Raw genomic sequence first — 17,952 nt, 5'->3', positions numbered from 1 at the left:
GGCTATAGGAAGACTTGGACTGTGCTTTCAAGGACAAGTGATAAACAGCAATAAAAGTCATAGACCATGGCTGAGGGTAACAGATGAGTCACTAAGCAAAGGGCATGATCACAAGAGTGCTGGGGAGGTCACTGGACAATGATGGCCATGGGTGACCGAAGGACGGATGGGCCATTCAGCAGGAAAGGCTTCCCGCAGGAGGCAAGGGGCCTTGATGTGGCTCCTAAAGCAGGGGCTTCCACTGGCCGGGAGGTTGGCCCGTGTCCTTGAGGGAGAGGTGGTAGGATGTCTCATGAAACTAGGAGACTGATATCAAGTGGGGCTGGAATAGAGGGGACACAACTGATTTAGTTTTATGGCCCAGGTTCAGGGTGGGGCAGCTGCTGACAAAGATCTGGGAGAATGAGGAAGGGTGACCCTTTGTGACCTTGATGGTTTCTAGCTCCCAGGTTTGTCTCTGTCTTGGGCCTCAGCTGAAGTCTTTGCTTTGGCAGAAGAGTCATGGAAATTTCCACCCATATACTTTTCCCAGTACTGTTCTTGGCTCCACCTTCTTCCCAAGCTCTGCTGTGTCTAAAGTTCTTGGGTTTTTGCAGGCTGCAGGCTGAAGAGGCCTGAGGCAGCCTGAGACTTGGTGACACCAAGGCCCGTCTGGTGTGGACGTGTCAGAACTGCAGTCATGCTGGGCACTGTGCTGCCATGGGTCGCCAGGGCTGGCCCCCAACCAATGTTCCCAGGAGCCCCAGGATTCCTGCCTTGGGGGAAGGCAAAAGGAGAGAAATGGCAGCTTCTATAACCATTTTATGGTTCTTGAGCCAAGTCACTCTGTCGGGCATGCCCCGCCCCACCCCCGCCCCGCCCCTGTACACCTCCGCCACGCCCCTGGATTACAGGGCAGCGGGGCTGAAACAAGCCCAGGGGCACCTAAGTAGTGGGGGTGCACCACTTCCGCTCCCCAGAAATTATCTGGATGCTCTGATTTCTTAGGGGGAGTATTTTGTTTGTCCATTTGTGGAACTCACAAACAGAAGTGACGACGACGTCTGTGGAGAGTGGGGAAGACACGGGAAGTTCTCTCTTCCTTCTCCCCTCCTCCACTTCCCTCCTCTGGATTCTAAGCTGCGCCCCATCTCAGGTTAGCTGCACCCCAGCAGCAGCAGCTGGGAATGCAGGGGCCAGAATGAGCTCTGGCCTTACAGAAACAAGTTTTCAAAAGAAGCCAAGGGACATCTCTGTGGAGTTCCTGCCCTTTGTCCACAGCCAGGACTTGTAGGAGGGATGGCACAGACCCATCTCTCCTGTATCTATGAAGAATGAGCCTCCAGCAGTGACATTCCATCCTCCCTGCCAACCAGGCTGCAAACCCTGGAGGCCCTTTGACCCTCTGAAGAGAGGGGGACGTGTTACCAAACACATACTCAAGCAGGAAAATATAGGCTGTGTTGTGACAGAGTTACTGCGGGGTGGTGATACAGGATGACTTCAGATGTGCTGGTCAGAGAGGCCCTTTCCCAGGAGTGACGTCTGGGCAGGGTGATGAGAATGTCATCTGAAGAGAGAGGGAGGGGCATCCCAGGCAGATGTGTCACTGAGAGTAGGGAACAGGCGTCTGGACTCACAGATATAGAAACAAACTAGTGGTTACCCGTGGGGAGAGGGAAGGGAGAGGGGCAATACAAAGGTGGAGGGAAAGGGTTATTATGGGATTATATGAAGTCACGTGTGTGAAATTGTTAAAAAATTATTTATTTAGCTGTGTCAGGTCTTAGTTGTGGCTTGTGAGAGCTGTTAGTTGCAGCGTGTGGGATCTAGTTCTCTGACTAGAGATCAAACCTAGGCCCCCTGCATCAGGAACTCGAGTCTTAGCCACTGGACCACCAGGAAAAACCCCATGTGAAACTTGAAAATTGTAAAGCACTATAGAATTTACAGAATCTTTCTTTTAATAAACATCTATTGAGTGCCTGGGCTTCCCTGATAGCTCAGCTGGTAAAGAATCTGCCTGCAATGCAGAAGACCCTGGTTTGATTCCCGGGTCAAGAAGATCCCCTGGAAAGTGGGTACTCCAGTATTCTTGGTGGCTCGGCTGGTAAAGAATCTGCTTGCAATGCGGGAGACCTGGGTTCAGTCCCCCACAAAAATAAATAAGGATGAACATGAATGCTTAAAAAAGTGGGGGGACTTCCCTGGAGGTCCAATGGTTACTGCATTTCCACCATAGGGAGCACAGATTCCATTCCTGGATGGAAAACTAAGATCCCATATGCCACACAGTGTGGCCAAAAAAAGGAGGAAAGAACATGAGTCTGGAAAGGGTGCTGAGGAGGAGGCCAGGGTGGGGAGCCCAGAGAGCCTCTGCAGACCTATACCTGTCTTGTTTCTCTTGTCCCATGCCACCATCCACCCCAATCCAAGCCTCCATGACGTCTGGCCCAGGCTGGGACGATGGACTCTGGTGCCCTCCCCTCTGTGGCCTCTCCCAGCTCAGCCACCTTGCAAAGAGCAGCTACACAATACCACCCAAAGCGAGGGCCTCTCCCAGCTCAAAAGCCATCCTTCTGTGCAAAGAGTCGAGTCTCAACTCCCTCTCCAGGTAACTCAAGTCCTCCCAGACCTCGCTTCTGTCTCCCCGCCTGCTCCTCTTGCTTTCTAGTGAGCTCCCATCACCTAAAGGGCTTTAAGGTCCATTCCGCCTCAATTGCTGCAAGCCTCTACTATTACATCAGCCCTGGATAAAGACCCATGGTGCCGTGGCTTCAGTTTTTATCTGGCATGTGCTGAGGAATACATGACTGAGCATGCACACAGGCACGCAGGCAAGGTTCCTAGAGCTTCGTGACCTCTACCCCTATTTCATGAGACTGGTCTCTGCTGGATGTGGGCCACAGCTGTGTGGAGAAAGAATGGACACCTGTGTGTGTGTGTGAGTGTGAGTGTGTGTGTGTGTGTGTGTGTAGGAGGGGAGGAGTGTTTTCTAGCCTTGTGCTGGGTGTGTGATGCTAACACAGCATCTGTCTGGACCTCAGCGGGTGATTGAACACATGCATGCTGCCCACTGGGAAGCTTCACAGTCCCTCCAGGCTATTTTGGAAGGTCTGCTCTCAGGCCTCAGAGGATGAGTAACCAGAGTGCCCCCAGCACAGGTCAGAGCTAGACACAGCGACTCCTACAGTGAGTCCTCCAGTGAAGCGATAGTGAGACCTGCCCTCCGCTCTGGAGGCCAGAGCTCCATGGACACTGAAGACAGCCTTCCGGTGCCGCCCTCCCCCCACCGCTGTGGATCACTCTGTCTAGAAGTTCTGCAGTTTCTTGCCCAGGACAGCTCAGTGCCATTTTACTCCAGCCTGCTGGGCGATCATGTTTGCGTCACATCTGAAAGCATTTTGTTCCTATCAAAGCACATCAAGCTTTTGTCTAATCACTGCCTTCTTCCTCACCACCACCCTCCAATACTTACACAGTGCAACAAAGTGCTGGAAACTTCAGAGAACCACTGAGCTCACTTTATAAAAGTGTCCCTGGACTGGACATTCCTGGATGGGGGCCAAGTTATCCTTTCACAGCCCCTCCCTGGCTGGGTTACCCATCCCTCTGCACTTACTGGGCATCTACTGTGTTAAAAAAAACTATTCTGTTTTTTTAATTTAAGGATTCCCTGGTGGCTCAGGGGGTAAAGAGTCTGCCTGCAATGTGGGAGACCTGAATTCGATCCCTGGGTCAGGAAGATCCCCTGGAGAAGGAAATGGCAACCCACTACAGTATTCTTGCCTGGAAAATCCCATGGACAGAAGGGCCTGACGGGCTACAGTCCATAGGGTTGCAAAGAGTCAAGACACGACTGAGCGACTTCACTTTCACTTTCAAAAGAGATACTATTCCAATGTATTCATTTAATTATTATTTAATAGACACATTTTGAGCTTCTAGTCTGTGCCAGGCACTAGTGATGCCAAGAGAGACAGCCTTGGCCTCAGTTTTCTCATCCATCCAAGGGGTTAACAACAGCATCTCCCTCACAGGGTGATCGTGAGAACTGAAAAGAGAGGTCCACGGAATGCGTATGGCACAGTGCTCAATAAATATTACAGAAAATAAAGCTGCCACTGGATTTCCTGTCCTGCAGGTGCACCAGGCACAACAAAGGGACTGAAGAAAGCTGGGAGACCCTGTTCTCTGCCTAGGGAGGGGGTCAGTAGACCGTCTCCACTCAAGGCTAGCCAGGACAAGAGCAGAGGCCACAGGGAGGGTGCACAGCCTAGGAAAGGAAGGTCTGGAAGTTCTGGGTGAAGCCGGTGAAGGGCCCTTAAACTGGGGAGAAACAGGGTGAAACAGAGCTGCCTTCTGCCTCTTGTTGTCATTCTGTCCTCCTACACCCCATGATGCTACAGATTGGCCTTCCGGAAAGATCCACAAATAGGCTGCAGGGCCCAGGGCCAAGAACATTATGTGGCAAATAAAGAGGGAACTAGCAGCATGTTCTTGGACTGGAGATGAGAAACCTCTTTTTCAAGATACTTTCGCCTATATTCTCCCCCAGAAAGAGGATTCTATCTACACAGAACTCTTCCACTATGTCCTACACTTAAAGATGGATTCTTTTCTTTTCTTGTTTTAATTATTTATTCGGCTGTGCTGGGCCTGAGTTGCAGCATGTGGGATCTAGTTCCCTGACCAGAGATCAAACTTGAGCCCTCTGTGTTGGGAGCAGAGTCCTAGCCACTGGACCACCCGGGGAGTCCCTGGATTCTTTTTACTAACTTTTATTGAAGTATAATTGCTTTACAACGTGTGTTAGTTTCTGCTGTACAGCAAAGTGAATCAGCTACGTGTTTACATATACATGCCTTCTTTTTTGGATTTCCTTCCCATGTAGTTAGTTCACCACTGAGCACTGAGGAGTTTCCTATGTCATACAATAGTTTATTAGTTATCCATTTTGCACATAGTGTTAACAGTGTATATATGTCAATCCAAACTCCCAGTTTATCCCACTCTCTCGCCCCTCTTTTTCCCTTGGTATCCATACGTTTGTTCTCTACATTTGTGTCTCTATTTCTGCTTTGCAAAAAAGATCATCTGTACCATTTTTCTAGGTTCCACTATATTTCTCTTTTTTACTTCACCCTGTATGACAGTCTGTATGTCCGGTCACATTTCTGCAAATGTCACAATTTTGTTCCTTTAAGATGGCTGCTTTTCTGAGGAAGATAAGAGGAGAATGTTTCCCTTACTCTTCAGCCTAGTTATGTTCAGTGCCTGAGAGAGAGAGGCTCAGGCTGTCTCTTCCCAACAATAGTTTGGGGAAGGCCGATGACACAGCCATTTTTAGTTTCTGTAACTTGTTTTTGCTAGAATTGCCCACAGTTCCCTGTGAGGTAAACTATGTGTCTGGTGGATTTCAGTGGTTGATTTTAGATTTTCTCTGGGTACGTTTTTAGCTGCCCAAAATCCCCTAGAAAACAATGACCTCTCTTTTGCATAATGGAGCTCTGAGCTGCATCCATCTCTGTGGGATTTTCCTACAGTGTGAGTAGTCTGCTGTGCAGAGAGGAGGGAGCTAACTTTTGTGCAGTCATCATTCCAGAGATCAGCTTGGGGAAGGTGGGCAGCAGAATGGCGCTGGGAACTGCAAATTTCTTGAGTCTTTAGAAAACAAGAAAGTTGTTCTCCGGGATGGGGGTTGGGTGGGGATTCCCCTTGCCTTTTATTGCTGACCGCACTTCCCTGGTGGCTCAGATGGTAAAGCGTCTGCCTACAATGCAGGAGACCCAGGTTCAGTCCCTCAGTCGGGAAGATCCCATGGAGAAGGAAATGACAACCCACTCCAGTACTCTTGCCTGGAAAATTCCGTGGACGGAGGAGCCTGGTAGGTTACAGTCCATGGGGTTGCAAAGAGTCGGACACGACGAGCGACTTCACTCTTTACTTTATTGCTGACCAGCATTTCCAAAACTGTCTCTGGCAACAAAGGATTAGCTAAATAGCACGAGCTTAGAGGAAATACAAGAAAAGAGGTGTGGGGGGCTCCCAGATATCCCTGAAGACCCACTCAGACTGGCCTCTGAACCTTAAACCCAGAAAGGAAAGGCCTCAGAAACTTCTCTTGACTAAGCCCCACTGGCCTTATTAAAAAGAGGAGGTGGAGCAGATTCTAGCATTCTTTGGAGGTTTCTGGCCTGACGTGACTCTGGAGGATCAGGTGACAGATGCTGTAGAGGCCTGATTCTAACTTTTCGCTACTTTAGTCCTTTTCAGTGCCCCACCTCCTTGGAGCTACAGCCAGGAGGTCTAAAACCTTCCATGCTCCCGTCTCATCTCTTTGTTTACTGCACTTTATAGACTCCGCATCATCATTCCTTCCTCTCATCTCCTCATTTTACACGTAAGAAAATTGCCACTGAGAAGCTATTTGGGGTAGTACCCAAGGTCACATGCTGCCAGGAGAGTAATGGCCAGAAACCAGAACCAGGAGCCTCCTATTTTTAGCCTGGGCATTTTGAGGGTGCGGTGGGAGCACAAGGTGACCCATCAGCTGAGATGGATTAGCCCTCTTATACCTGTGCCCTTAGGCCCAAATAAAGACCAGGTTTCAGCCTGAGGTAGAGGCGAATAAACAGGGTTTTGAGACCAGCTGCCTTAGAATGTTATGAAGTAAAAGGAACATGAACGAGGGCCAGACAAAAGATGCCTTGAAGAAAATTTAGTTTTGTGTTAAAGAGAGCCTTGGTTCAAAAGAATTGAGAGAAAGGCTCATAATCAAATGTATTATCTATCTCCTCACCAAAGAAAATGGCAAATTTAGGCCATCTTGTTTAAATTATCTTATAGAAAAAGAGACTCACCATATCAAGAAGAAGAAGAAGGAATTAGTATTTTGCTAAGGAGTATTTTGGAGACCACTAATTTTGTGAAGCAAAAGCTAGGAGAGATGAGGGCAGTAAACCTTCAGGCCTAAATAGTAAAAAAGAGGGTCAGAGTTCATAACCTCTAAAATATTTTTTACTTACCAACTGGGGAAAAAAAGGTAAGAATTGTCTCTTTGGCAAGCCATACCTCTCACCGAAGTTTCCTTCATTCAAATCTCTTTCCCCAAATTCAGGGGGAATTAGCCAAATACAACACAGCCATTCTCACAGTATAAGCAAAATGCTACACCTGTGTGTAAGGAGAATGGAAATGACTAGTTAGCTATGTCCAGTTCAGTTCAGTTGCTCAGTCGTGTCCGACTCTTTGCGACCCCATGAATTGCATCAGGCCAGGCCTCCCTGTCCATCACCAACTCTCGGGAGTTCACCCAAACTCATGTCCATCAAGTCGGTGATGTTAGCTATGTTAACAGCTACTTAAAGCACTTCAGGGCTCTTATTTCAGTGGCTCCTGAAGAGAAAGAGTGGGCGAGAGATCGCAGACAAGACGGGGGGCCTAGGTCTCCCATTCCCACCAAGCTCTAGAGAAGGGCAGTCAAGGAGACTGACAGGAGCCCTGGGAGAAGGGGGGTTAGTAGTAAGAGGGAGTGGGAGAGAAAGGCAAGTGCCATGAGATTGGAATTCTTAGATTCAAGAATAACTTCTGATACTAATTAGCTGTGTCTGATTTTAAGCAAATCCCAAACTCCCCAGGCCCCCAAATCCCCATTTGTAAAATGAGGTGACCCAACTCAGTTTTTCCTCCTTCTAGTCCTAAAAATCTACTAAAAATTTTCCAGTCCCTGAGCAAATATCAAAACTGCATCTGAGGGGAACCATCGGCTTCTCTGTAATATTCCACTCTTACAGGGAAAAAGATTGATTTAAAAAGTACAGCTTCACGAACATCATTTTAATTAGCTGCTTAAGCTAGCCCTGCTTTATCGGGGGGGAGGGGGGGCGGGTTAGTAAAGTTATGAGGTTAGCACAGGGTACAGAACTCTCACTTGCTAAAGGCCCCCAAGCTTGCTCCCTCACCCTTTCACAACCAGTGCCGTTTGTAAGAACCAAAGGGGTTTTAAAAATACAGATTAGAGACGTTAAGAGGCCATCCTAAGCTATACCGTGCCAATGGACTCCGTTTACCCCTTTTGGAATGTACTGCGTAAACATCTGCACACGTTCTGGAATTAAAAACTCTGGAGTTAAGAGAGGGTCAAAGAGTGGGGTCACCCTGTCCTGGGGTCTAGGTTTTAAATCACCATGTGCCCTGCAGCGTTCCACTTTATCTCACCACTGCTCTCCTCAAAAACAACCAACACCCTCTTCCAAAAAAAAACAAACAAAAACAGGCAGCTGTTAGGTCAATCTCTGAGACCCCTTCTGTTTCAAGCAACCCAGATTAACAAAATCTGGTGACAAACACTCAAGGGCTGTTACAATAAACAATTAAAGAGGAAGGATGATGTGCCAAAATTTTTAGTTAATGGATGACTTTGCGATAATGGAATGACAAAAGACGGAGGACGTGAAAGATAGGCCATCTGGGCTGAAAAGGAAGGCAGGATCTCCTGGAACAGAAGAGGAGCCCACGCGTGGTGAAAAGTTGGAGCGGCGGCCAATAAACCCCCAACCAGGGACAGCTGCCACCCTCCCCCACGCATTTCTCTAGGCTAGGCATTGGCCTTGGGGGTGGGGCGCGCGTGCGCAGTGGCGCGCTGCGTCAACAGCCACCGCCACCGCCACCGCCCCGGGAGGCGGCCGGGACCGGTTGGAGCCGGTTAGAACCGGCAACACCGCCCGCGAGTCGACGCCTCACAAAGGGAGGCGGCTCACGGCCAGCATATCCCTGCGCCGTGCCGGCGTGGGGTGTGGGGATCGAGCCCCACCCCTGGACTCACTGGCCGAGGGTTTTGGAGGTTATACTTATCCCGCTTGGCCTCTCCCTGGTTTCTTGTCGCCGCAGTCGCTTTAGCTGCGTGGAAGGCGTGTCTGGAAACCACCGGCGCCATTGTCTTTTCTAAATCCTCAGCCCTCGCCCGCGAGACAGGTCCCCCTTGCAGTCGGGAGAACTGAGGCATGTCTTCAAACGTCGGAGACGCAGCAGTTCTCCTTTCCCGGTGCTTCCCTCGGATTTCCCTTTTGGTAGGACAGAGAACGTGTTTTTAAAATGGACTACTGATTAACCTGGACAAAGAAAAGGCTTTGGGTTTGGGAAAAAGTTATTTCTCTTTGTGCTCTACTTTTAAAAGTCTTAAGGGAATCAAAATGGAGATAATACAAAATTTGGGGAGGGGGGAAAACCACAAAAACCTAGTAAACCCTTAACTAAAGGTTCACAAACATTTTAGAACACGTTCCTTCCGCGAGTGGCAGCCGAAGGTCTGTCTTTGACAGTGAAACCATTGGCTTTTCCGGATACTTGAAACAGCACACGTTTGGAAAGAACAGAAAGTCCAGGCCATGTCTAAACAGGCTACCAAAAGTGTAGGAGTCTAGCTGGTATTTAGTAAATACAAAATCAACAACAAAAGCCAAATAACAAGCCCACCATTGTGTTAAGCCCTTCAGATGGGTCCAGCTCTATTGCAGGGGACAACAGTAAACGGTAACTGTTGAGAGATTTTCCGGAAGTGGATTTCTACAATTAGTAGAATTCTTAAGTGGATAACCCGGAGTAGCTGTATTTTACGAATAAAAGGCCAAATGAGCCGGGTGAGGTATAAACATCAAAACCACCTCGCAGGACCTGAGACCGCTTTTTTTTTTTTTTTTTTGGGGGGGGGGGTGCCTCCCAAAACTTTACGGCTTCTAAAATGGCTGCGGTCTGTAGTTGTGAGGCTGAAGTTCGGTTGCATAATGGAAAGGAAGGCCGTCAGGAAACTTAACCTTCTTTCCAAAACCACTGACTTGTACCCAATGTACTCCAAGGAAACACGAAAAGTATTTTAAAACCTACTAGAAACATTCCCACGTAACGGCGCTTAGTTTTTATGAGCTATTCGATGTTTATTTAGATGTGCTTTTCATTGTTTTTGCCCAAATTTTCAGCTCAAATCTATTTGCTAATAAGTACAAGGTACAGGGCTTGCAAGCAAGTTGGATAAACTGTTAGGAAAAGTCCAGAAAGTTTTGTAAATGAGATTCTATTTTTACCTCTTCAGAGGAACTATTTTTGCTTTCCTCACAAAGGCGGCGGAGGAGTATTGAATACCGGAGGTGTGAGCTGTACTTGTTCTATAAATACTCCGCTGCGGACTGTGCGACAGGCATTGAGGCAGCGAGCGCAGAGATGGCTTTAGGATGGAGATGCTGCTTGAGGAGCCCGCAGATAAGTTTTTCTATTAAAAAAGATAGGCGTTAGTGTATTTCTTTAGGGATTATAAGTAGTGAAAATACGGAGATACTGCTTTGCATTAAGTTCTTAGATAAATTTTAGGGAAAATATGAAGACTTAAAGAGTAGTTGGAGAAAGGAAGAGGGAAGAAAAAAGATAATTTTAGAACCTGATGGAGGTTAAGAGCTGAAATTTTTTCATGGAGTGAAAAATTTAAAAGAATTGATGAGCTAGGACTGCAATGTCTGGATTTTTTTTTTAAAGCCTTAACTTGAAGGGCAACCTTTTACCTTAACATTAAAACGTTGGGTTACGTAAATCGAACCTAAACGTTTTAAAAGGTTGAGTTGTAGGTGATTAAAATACTACAAAGGCCATCTTAAGATTTAACTGAAGGTGGTTTCAGAAATAATGCCTTCAAATTCACGGCGCAGTAAAAATGGCGTCATTTGAAGCCTGCTTGATACTAAGGCTTTGTTTGGCTAAAGTTGACGGAAATATTAGGAATGGTAGGAAAGAAAATTGGAAGTTTGAAGTGGAAAATTCGGAAGACAGAAGTACAGGAAGGTGAAGAAAAAACTAGAGAAGATAAGAGATACACGTTTTAGAAGACAAAACCTGAGCCTAGTAAGTAGGCAGAAAAAGACAAATCTAGGAGAAAATTGAAAATACGGTCGAGTGCTTAAGATAGAATGAAAAGAAAGCTATTGGACGCAAACATACAAGATAGACGTCCAAAAATTTAGATAGTTCAAAATCAATAATGTTGGATAAATTACAGGAACAAAAACTAAGGAAATTTTTATAGCCAATAAGAATTTATTGTAAAAGCCCATCAACTTATCTCTGGTGGTGCAAAAGTTAGATCTCAGAAGATGAGGGTTTTTTTTTTTAAAACTACTGTAGACCAGGACCAACTTAGAAGAAAATCCGGAAACTAGGAGAGTCAATTTAAAATCTCAGCAAAAAGTTACTGAAGGGGACTGAAGTAACTTAAAAGTTAAGAATGTATTTGGGAGAGTTAAAAATCTGAAAGGCCTTAAATGCGGTAGCGTAGTTTCCTTTGGAAAATGTAAAGGACTTTGTAAGTGAATTAAATTGAAGAGCAAGAATAACCATCGAGTTATTGGACTTTGAGCTAAGATGAATGTTTAAATCCTGAGGACTAGGCGCTAAATAACAGCTGACGCAGGTGCTACGCAGAAGTGGATTCAGTGAAGCTAGGAAGACAGGAGCGGCAGACAGGATTCGGAGCCAGTGTTGGTGAAAACTAGGACTGAGGAGCCAGCGGCAGTTCGTGAAGATAGGAAAGAGAAGCCCGGGAGCCAGTGCGACTTGGTGAAGGAAGCTAGGAAGAAGGAGCGAGTCCTAACGATTTGGAGGTGAAGCTAGGAGAGGATTCCAGGAAGGAGGAAGCCAGTGCGGTGTGGTGAAGCTAGCGTGCGGCTTGGCTTGGCAACCACGCGGAGGCGGCGAGCAGGCGGAGTGGAGGATAGATAGAGGATCCTAGAGCAGCAGACCAGTGTACGAGCCCCGCAGGGAGAGCCAGTGGTGTGGTAAAAATCCGTGAAGTCGGCACTATCGTGGGTTTTTTTTCCTCCTGTAACTCAGTATGGTAATATCTCTTATTAAATTTTCCTAATAGTAATGGGGGAGTTGTGTACTTAAGCATAAAGGGGATTTTATTACGGGGATGTAGGCCGGTTTTCGGGTGTCGTAGGTTTCTCTTTTTCAGGCCTATTTTCTCATGCATCTTGTCTGGAGCTTTTGAGGGCAGACTTCAAGGCCCGGAGGAATGGTAGATGGCAAGTGTTCTTGTTTTTAACCAATATGAGGGATGTCCTGAATTTGGTAGAACAACTGTGAGACAACTTCAGCAAGCTTTGTAAACAGGTTTTATATTCAGTTTGGGGGTAATGAAGCATTTCAGTTTCGTGAGTAGAGGGCCTACTTTTCTTTCCTCACCCTGTATTTTAAAAGTCTTCTAAATATGTAGTTTCGGTGTATAATTCTGGGCGGGGGGAGTTTTTTTGGGGGGGGGAGCAAAATATGTTTTGAGTTCTTTTCCCTTTAGGTCTGTCTAGAATTCCAAAGGCAAATGACTCGAGGTAACAGGCGAAAAGAAAATCCAATATCAGGATAATCAGAACACTGCAGGTTTACAGTTATAGAAACTCTAGCACAAGCAGCTTTCACTTTGAGGTCTGTGGCGCAGCTGTCCATTGGAGTAATGGCTGGTAGTTTATTCTTTTTTTCCCCACCCCTTTATTAAATATTTTTATAAAGTACGTAACTGGTTATTTTTACTTAAATATTTTGGGGTGGTGTGAACAGGGAAGAGGGTGGGGGAGAAACTTTTTTTTTCTAAGATTTTCCACAGATTCTATAGTACTATTGACAATCTGAGTTAGAGAAGGATTGTACTGCTACGCTGTTTGGCACCAACACCTTCAGGGATTGGAGCAGCTTTTTTCCTTGGAAGAGTATTCCCAGTGAAGCTGAAATGTACAGCCCAGTGCAGCTTTGGTTCATATTCAGTCATCTCAGGAGAACTTCAGAAGAGCTTGACTAGGCCAAATGTTGAAGTTAAGTTTTCAAATAACGACTTTTAAGATACCTTTATTAAAGGGGAGGGGCAAATTTTGGCGATTTGTAGTTGGCAGTGGCTTGTGATGATTGGGATGGGGGGGCGTGGGTTTAGGTAATTGTTTAGTTTTTGATTACAGATAAACTCATGCCAGAGAACTTAAATACTTAAGGTGGAAAAACTAAAGAAATCTCAACTTCCAAGTTGGCAAGTAACTCGAAATCCTCTGGTTCTGTTTTGCCCCAATTTTTGAATTTAACAGATGGGGAAGTTGATGAAGATTCACTGGATTTAAAAGAGTAGGGCTTGGGAAAGGAAAATGACTGGGGGTTGGTCTGGCCCTCTGCGCTGACTTAGATAAAAACTTGGGGAATTTTTTTTAAATGGTAAAGTTCGGATATAGTGTGTGGTTCTCTCTTGGAATATTTTTCAGGTGATTTAATAAAACTTAATACTACTATAGGAGCTTCAGAGCAAAGGAGGTGGCTTAATGATCCTGAAGGGATTTCTTCTGGTGGTAGCTTTTGTATTATCAAGTAAGATTCTTTTTTCGGCTGTATATAAGCAAGATTGTTTGGTTTATTCTTTTCTTTTTTAGCGTAGGAAAAGTTTGTTGTTAAGGTATGCTTCAAAATTGTTAATTGTATTTTGAATTTACATCTAAGCCTTGTAAATCATAACTGATAAGAGGGGGTGGGCTTTTGTTGATGAGGGAGGGGAAACCTTTTTTTTTTTTGTAGACTTTTTTCAGATAACATCTTCTGAGTCATAACCAGCCTGGCAATCTGATGGCCTAGATGGAGAGGGGAACAGCTCCTTGGTGAATGATAAGTAAAGGCAGAAAAGATTGTATTTCATACCTACATTGGGGAAAAAAGCATAACCCTGAGATTTTCTTCTGATGAACACATTGTCTGCACATGCAAAAAAAAAAAGCAAATGAAAACTACCAATTTAAAGTTAATGGAATCTACTACTATAAAGTTAATGGCTTATCAAGCTGTATCCACAAAAATAATGAATTGATGAAAAATAAAAATAACGATACAATGAAGATCAAAATGTCAATCTCAATACTGCTTTTACAAAAGCAGAATTAAAAAAGCGAAATGAAAATAGCGCTACATATTAATCCTGGAAAAAAAAGAAGCTGAAATAATTGAAATGAGTGGGATCAAGTGAATTGAGAGGAGGAAGAGGCTGTGCTGTTTGCCAATCTTTCGTTTGCCTCAGACAGGTTTTTCTTCATTATCAGAAGAGTTGCTTCATTTCATCTGGGAGCAGAAAACAGCAGGCAGCTGTTAACAGATAAGTTTAACTTGCATCTGCAGTATTGCATGTTAGGAATAAGTGCTTACCTTTGTGAAGAGCTGTGGAAGTCCTAGGTCCCTTACCTAAGGGATTCCAGGATTGTGAGGCATCGTCCCATCCAGCCTTTTAAAATTAGACAGGACAGCGTTCCTGTGGGCTTTGATGATGGGACAGCACATTTCATTCAAGAGGCAAGTAATTCCTTAAAGCCTCTTGAGATTAGCAAAGATAATGTTTATAAAACTAAGAACATTTGTTTAGCCTTGAATCTGACAGCCCTATTTAAGGGATAGTATTGTACTGTTAAGAATTCAGATTTTGTTAATCTTGCTAAAATTCAAATGTTACGTGTATTGTGCAGAAAACCATTAAATCATTCAAAATAAAATACTTTTATTTTTAGAGAATGTATGCTTTTAGGAAGCTGTCTCCTTATTTAAATAAAACATTGTTTGTCTGTAGTTAGTGTTGGGGCAATCTGGGGGGGGTTTCTTCTCATCTTTCAGAAACTTTGTCTGCGAACACTCTTTAATGGACAAGATCAGGAAATTGAGCAGAAGAACGAATTTAATTTAAGGCAGGAAAAAATTTTGTCCTTCGTAAAAGTGATGAGCATTTAATAATTCCAGGCACATGGCAATAGAGGCCCTCTAAATAAGGAGTAAATACCTCTTAGACAGGTGGGAGATTATGATCAGAAGAACAGGTAACTTAACTCCTACAATGTTTGCAGAAAGTCAGGAGTCTGTCTAGTGGTTAAACTAGAGTAATGGAATGTACTGTCCACATTTCCAGTTTGCATGTTAACTTTGCTTAGTCATCTCATCTGGTGTTAGCCAGTGTTCACACTGTTGGCCTACTTTTTAGATACCTGGTGGGGGGGTGGTTGGTTTTTTTTTTTTTTTTTTAAAGAATTTTCCTTTGCAGAGGCTTCATTTCATCCTTCGTGAAGCTTTTCAGGATTTTGGCTTTCATGTAAACGCTTGGCTCTGCCTTCTGTTCTCCTAGGGAGTGTGTCAGACCTTGCAGTGAGTTTATCGGCATATTTAAGTATAAACATTTTTCCCCTTGAATTTGGAGGGAAGGGAGGAGAGGGTGGGGCTTACTTGTTTTAGCTTTTTTTTTTACAGACTACACAGAATGCAGTTGTCTTGACCTCAGGTCTGTGTGTTCTCTTGGCAAGTAATACAGTACTGTTCTGATCCGCTGCTATTAGAATGCATTTTGAAACGACTGGAGTATGAGTCAAAGTTGTGTTTCCCCCAATGCTTGGAGTGGAGTAGTGATTGTTAAAAGAAAATCCAGCTGAGTGATAAAAGGCTGAGTGTTGAGGAAATTTCTGCAGCTTTTTAAGCATTCATGTTTGTGATTGGAGCGGAGTCCCTTTTGCTGTGCTTTTTTTTAGGTAAAATGCTTTTTGTTCACTTCTGGTAAGGGGGTGGGGAGGGCACTGAAGCCTTTAGTCTTTTCCAGATGCAACTTTAAAATCAGTGACAAGAAATAATTCCAAACGAGCAGCACTCTTGAAGAAATTTAACTGGCAAGTGGAAATGTTTACCAACAGTTCAGTGGTCTTAGTGCATTTGTTTTTGTTTGGGTGTCTCTCTCTCCTCCCCTGGTCTTAATTTCATATACAGGAACATTCAAAACAACAGACGTATGCGAAAGGCCAGAGAAGCCAGACCCAGTAAGGAAAAATAGCTTACTTACTTTTAAAATAATAAACCAAAAAACACTGCATTTTAAATGTGGGGATTGGGAACCACTAGTTCTTTCAGATGGTATTCTTCAGACTATAGAAGGAGCTTCCAGTTGAATTCACCAGTGGACAAAATGAGGACAACAGGTGAACAAGTTTTTTCTATGTCTACATACCAAGTCAGATCTGTATGAGTAAACAACAATTCAGTGTTAAATGACCTTTCAGCTTTACGCTGGAGTCAACAGCATGAGCAAGTTGTTTGTTGGCCTGGGGGTGGAGGGGTGAGGTGGGCGCTAAGCCTTTTTTTTAAGATTTTTCAGGTACCCCTCACTAAAGGCACCAAAGGCTTAAAGTAGGACAACCATGGAGTCTTCCTGTGGCAAGAGAGACAACAAAGCGCTATTAACTAAGGTCAATCAAAATGGTGTCGGCCTCACAGCCCCATCTTCTGTTAGAAATGAGGACTTGACTCAACCCCCTTGACAATGTGCATTGAGGCTCTCTGGGGGAGCGAGCATTTAAAGGAATGCTTGAGTACCTTGTATATATATCCCTGTGCTTGTCCTAATATTTAATTTGGCTGTTTTCATAGCAGCTGTTAATGAAGCCTGAACTTCAAGTGATGCTTGAAGGGGAGGGAAAGGGGGAAAGCGGGCAACCACTTTTCCCTAGCTTTTCCAGAAGCCTGTTAAAAAGCAAGGTCTCCCCACAAGTGACTTCTCTGCCACATCGCCACCCTGTGCCTTTGGCCTAGCGCAGACCCTTCACCCCTCACCTCGATGCTGCTGGTAGCTTGGATCCTTGTGGGCATGATCCATAATCGCTTTTAAGGTAATTGCCAAGGTCTTCCGGTGGGTTGCACTACTAGAAAAGACCATTAATTTACCTGTCAACAGGTAATATTTAGACCACAACTAAAAAGCTCTTAAAGTGTTGTAAATGTGTGGCATTATCCAATGACTTTAAAAAAACATTTCAAACCAGTAAGTGGAGAAATAGCATCTAAGAACTGTCATATTGGGTGGGAGAGTACATTTATGAACTGAAAAGTGTTTTGGCAGTTGAGAGGGCTGTTGGGTGGGATTGCAAAAATTCTCTGCTAAGACTTTTTCAGGTGAACATAACAGACTTGACCAAGCTAGCACCTTAGCTGAAGCAGATTCTCCAGTGCTCTTCAATAGGGTTATTGATAAAGGTTTTTCTTTTCCTGAGAAAACAAAATCTTTTTTGTTTTCTCAGGTTTTGCTTTTTTGCCTTTTCTTATCTTAAAAAAAAAAGCAAAAGATGCTGGTGGTTGGCACTCCTGGTTTCCAGGACGGGGTTCAAATCCCTGTGGCGTCTTTGCTTGACTTTTACTCTCCAGACTCTACTTCCTGTCTCTCAGGTGCTAGGCCTTAGAATTAGGGGAGGTGGAAGATAATAGTGTGAAACTCTGCATTTGTGTTTACATGACAACGTAATGGAACTACCATGCATCTAATTTGCAGATATTCCTCATGCAACTAGTGATTGGAGAAGCCTGTTTTGAAAAATTGATTACACATATCAATAAAAATTGAAAAAACTTCACTGGTGTGATTCATTTATGTATATACCAAACTTCTGTTCGTGAATAGAAAATGGATGTTTTGTGAGTGTTCTGCCTGGTTCCTGTATAAGTATATGGTTCTGTCATGCAGCCCCATCTCCAGGAAGAGCAGGGATCTACAGAGGAAAGGGGTGAAATGGGTGAGTGACCTGAAAGACACTTGTTTAAAGAAACCTACTTTCTGCTGCTTAGCAGTTGCCTGTAAGCTGGATTGGGATAAAGAGAAACAACTGGGGAACATGGGGAGGAGAGGTGTTACATTGATTCTATCTAAGTAAGGCCAGTCTAAGAGCTCTGACAGTAGGTGACACGCACACAATCTTTTAAAGTTGTCAATTCCCAAGCTACAAGTTGAGTATGTGGTCACGTGTCCTGTGGAATTCCTGTATGTTCAATTGCCAAGTCGTCCCCAACTCTTAGCAACGCCATGGACTGCAGCACGCCAGGCTTCTCTGTTACTGTTTCCCAGAGTTTGCTCAAAAACTCCATCGAGTCAGTGATGCCATCCAACCATCTCGTCCT

General features: G+C 44.7%; 1 long non-coding RNA gene across 1 annotated transcript; it reads left to right on the top strand.

Moving 5' to 3' along the window:
• The first annotated feature begins 10,166 nt into the window (after window positions 1-10,166).
• On the top strand, window positions 10,167-17,411 carry LOC113886462. The gene is made up of 2 exons (XR_003509445.1): window positions 10,167-13,365; window positions 13,570-17,411. It is a non-coding gene; the product is annotated as an uncharacterized LOC113886462 (long non-coding RNA).
• Window positions 17,412-17,952: the final 541 nt, after the last annotated feature.

Source organism: Bos indicus x Bos taurus, chromosome 29 (genome assembly GCF_003369695.1).
Source record: "Bos indicus x Bos taurus breed Angus x Brahman F1 hybrid chromosome 29, Bos_hybrid_MaternalHap_v2.0, whole genome shotgun sequence".
In the NCBI taxonomy this organism is placed as follows: Eukaryota; Metazoa; Chordata; class Mammalia; order Artiodactyla; family Bovidae; genus Bos; species Bos indicus x Bos taurus.
This window is presented reverse-complemented; position numbering and strand designations above follow the sequence as displayed.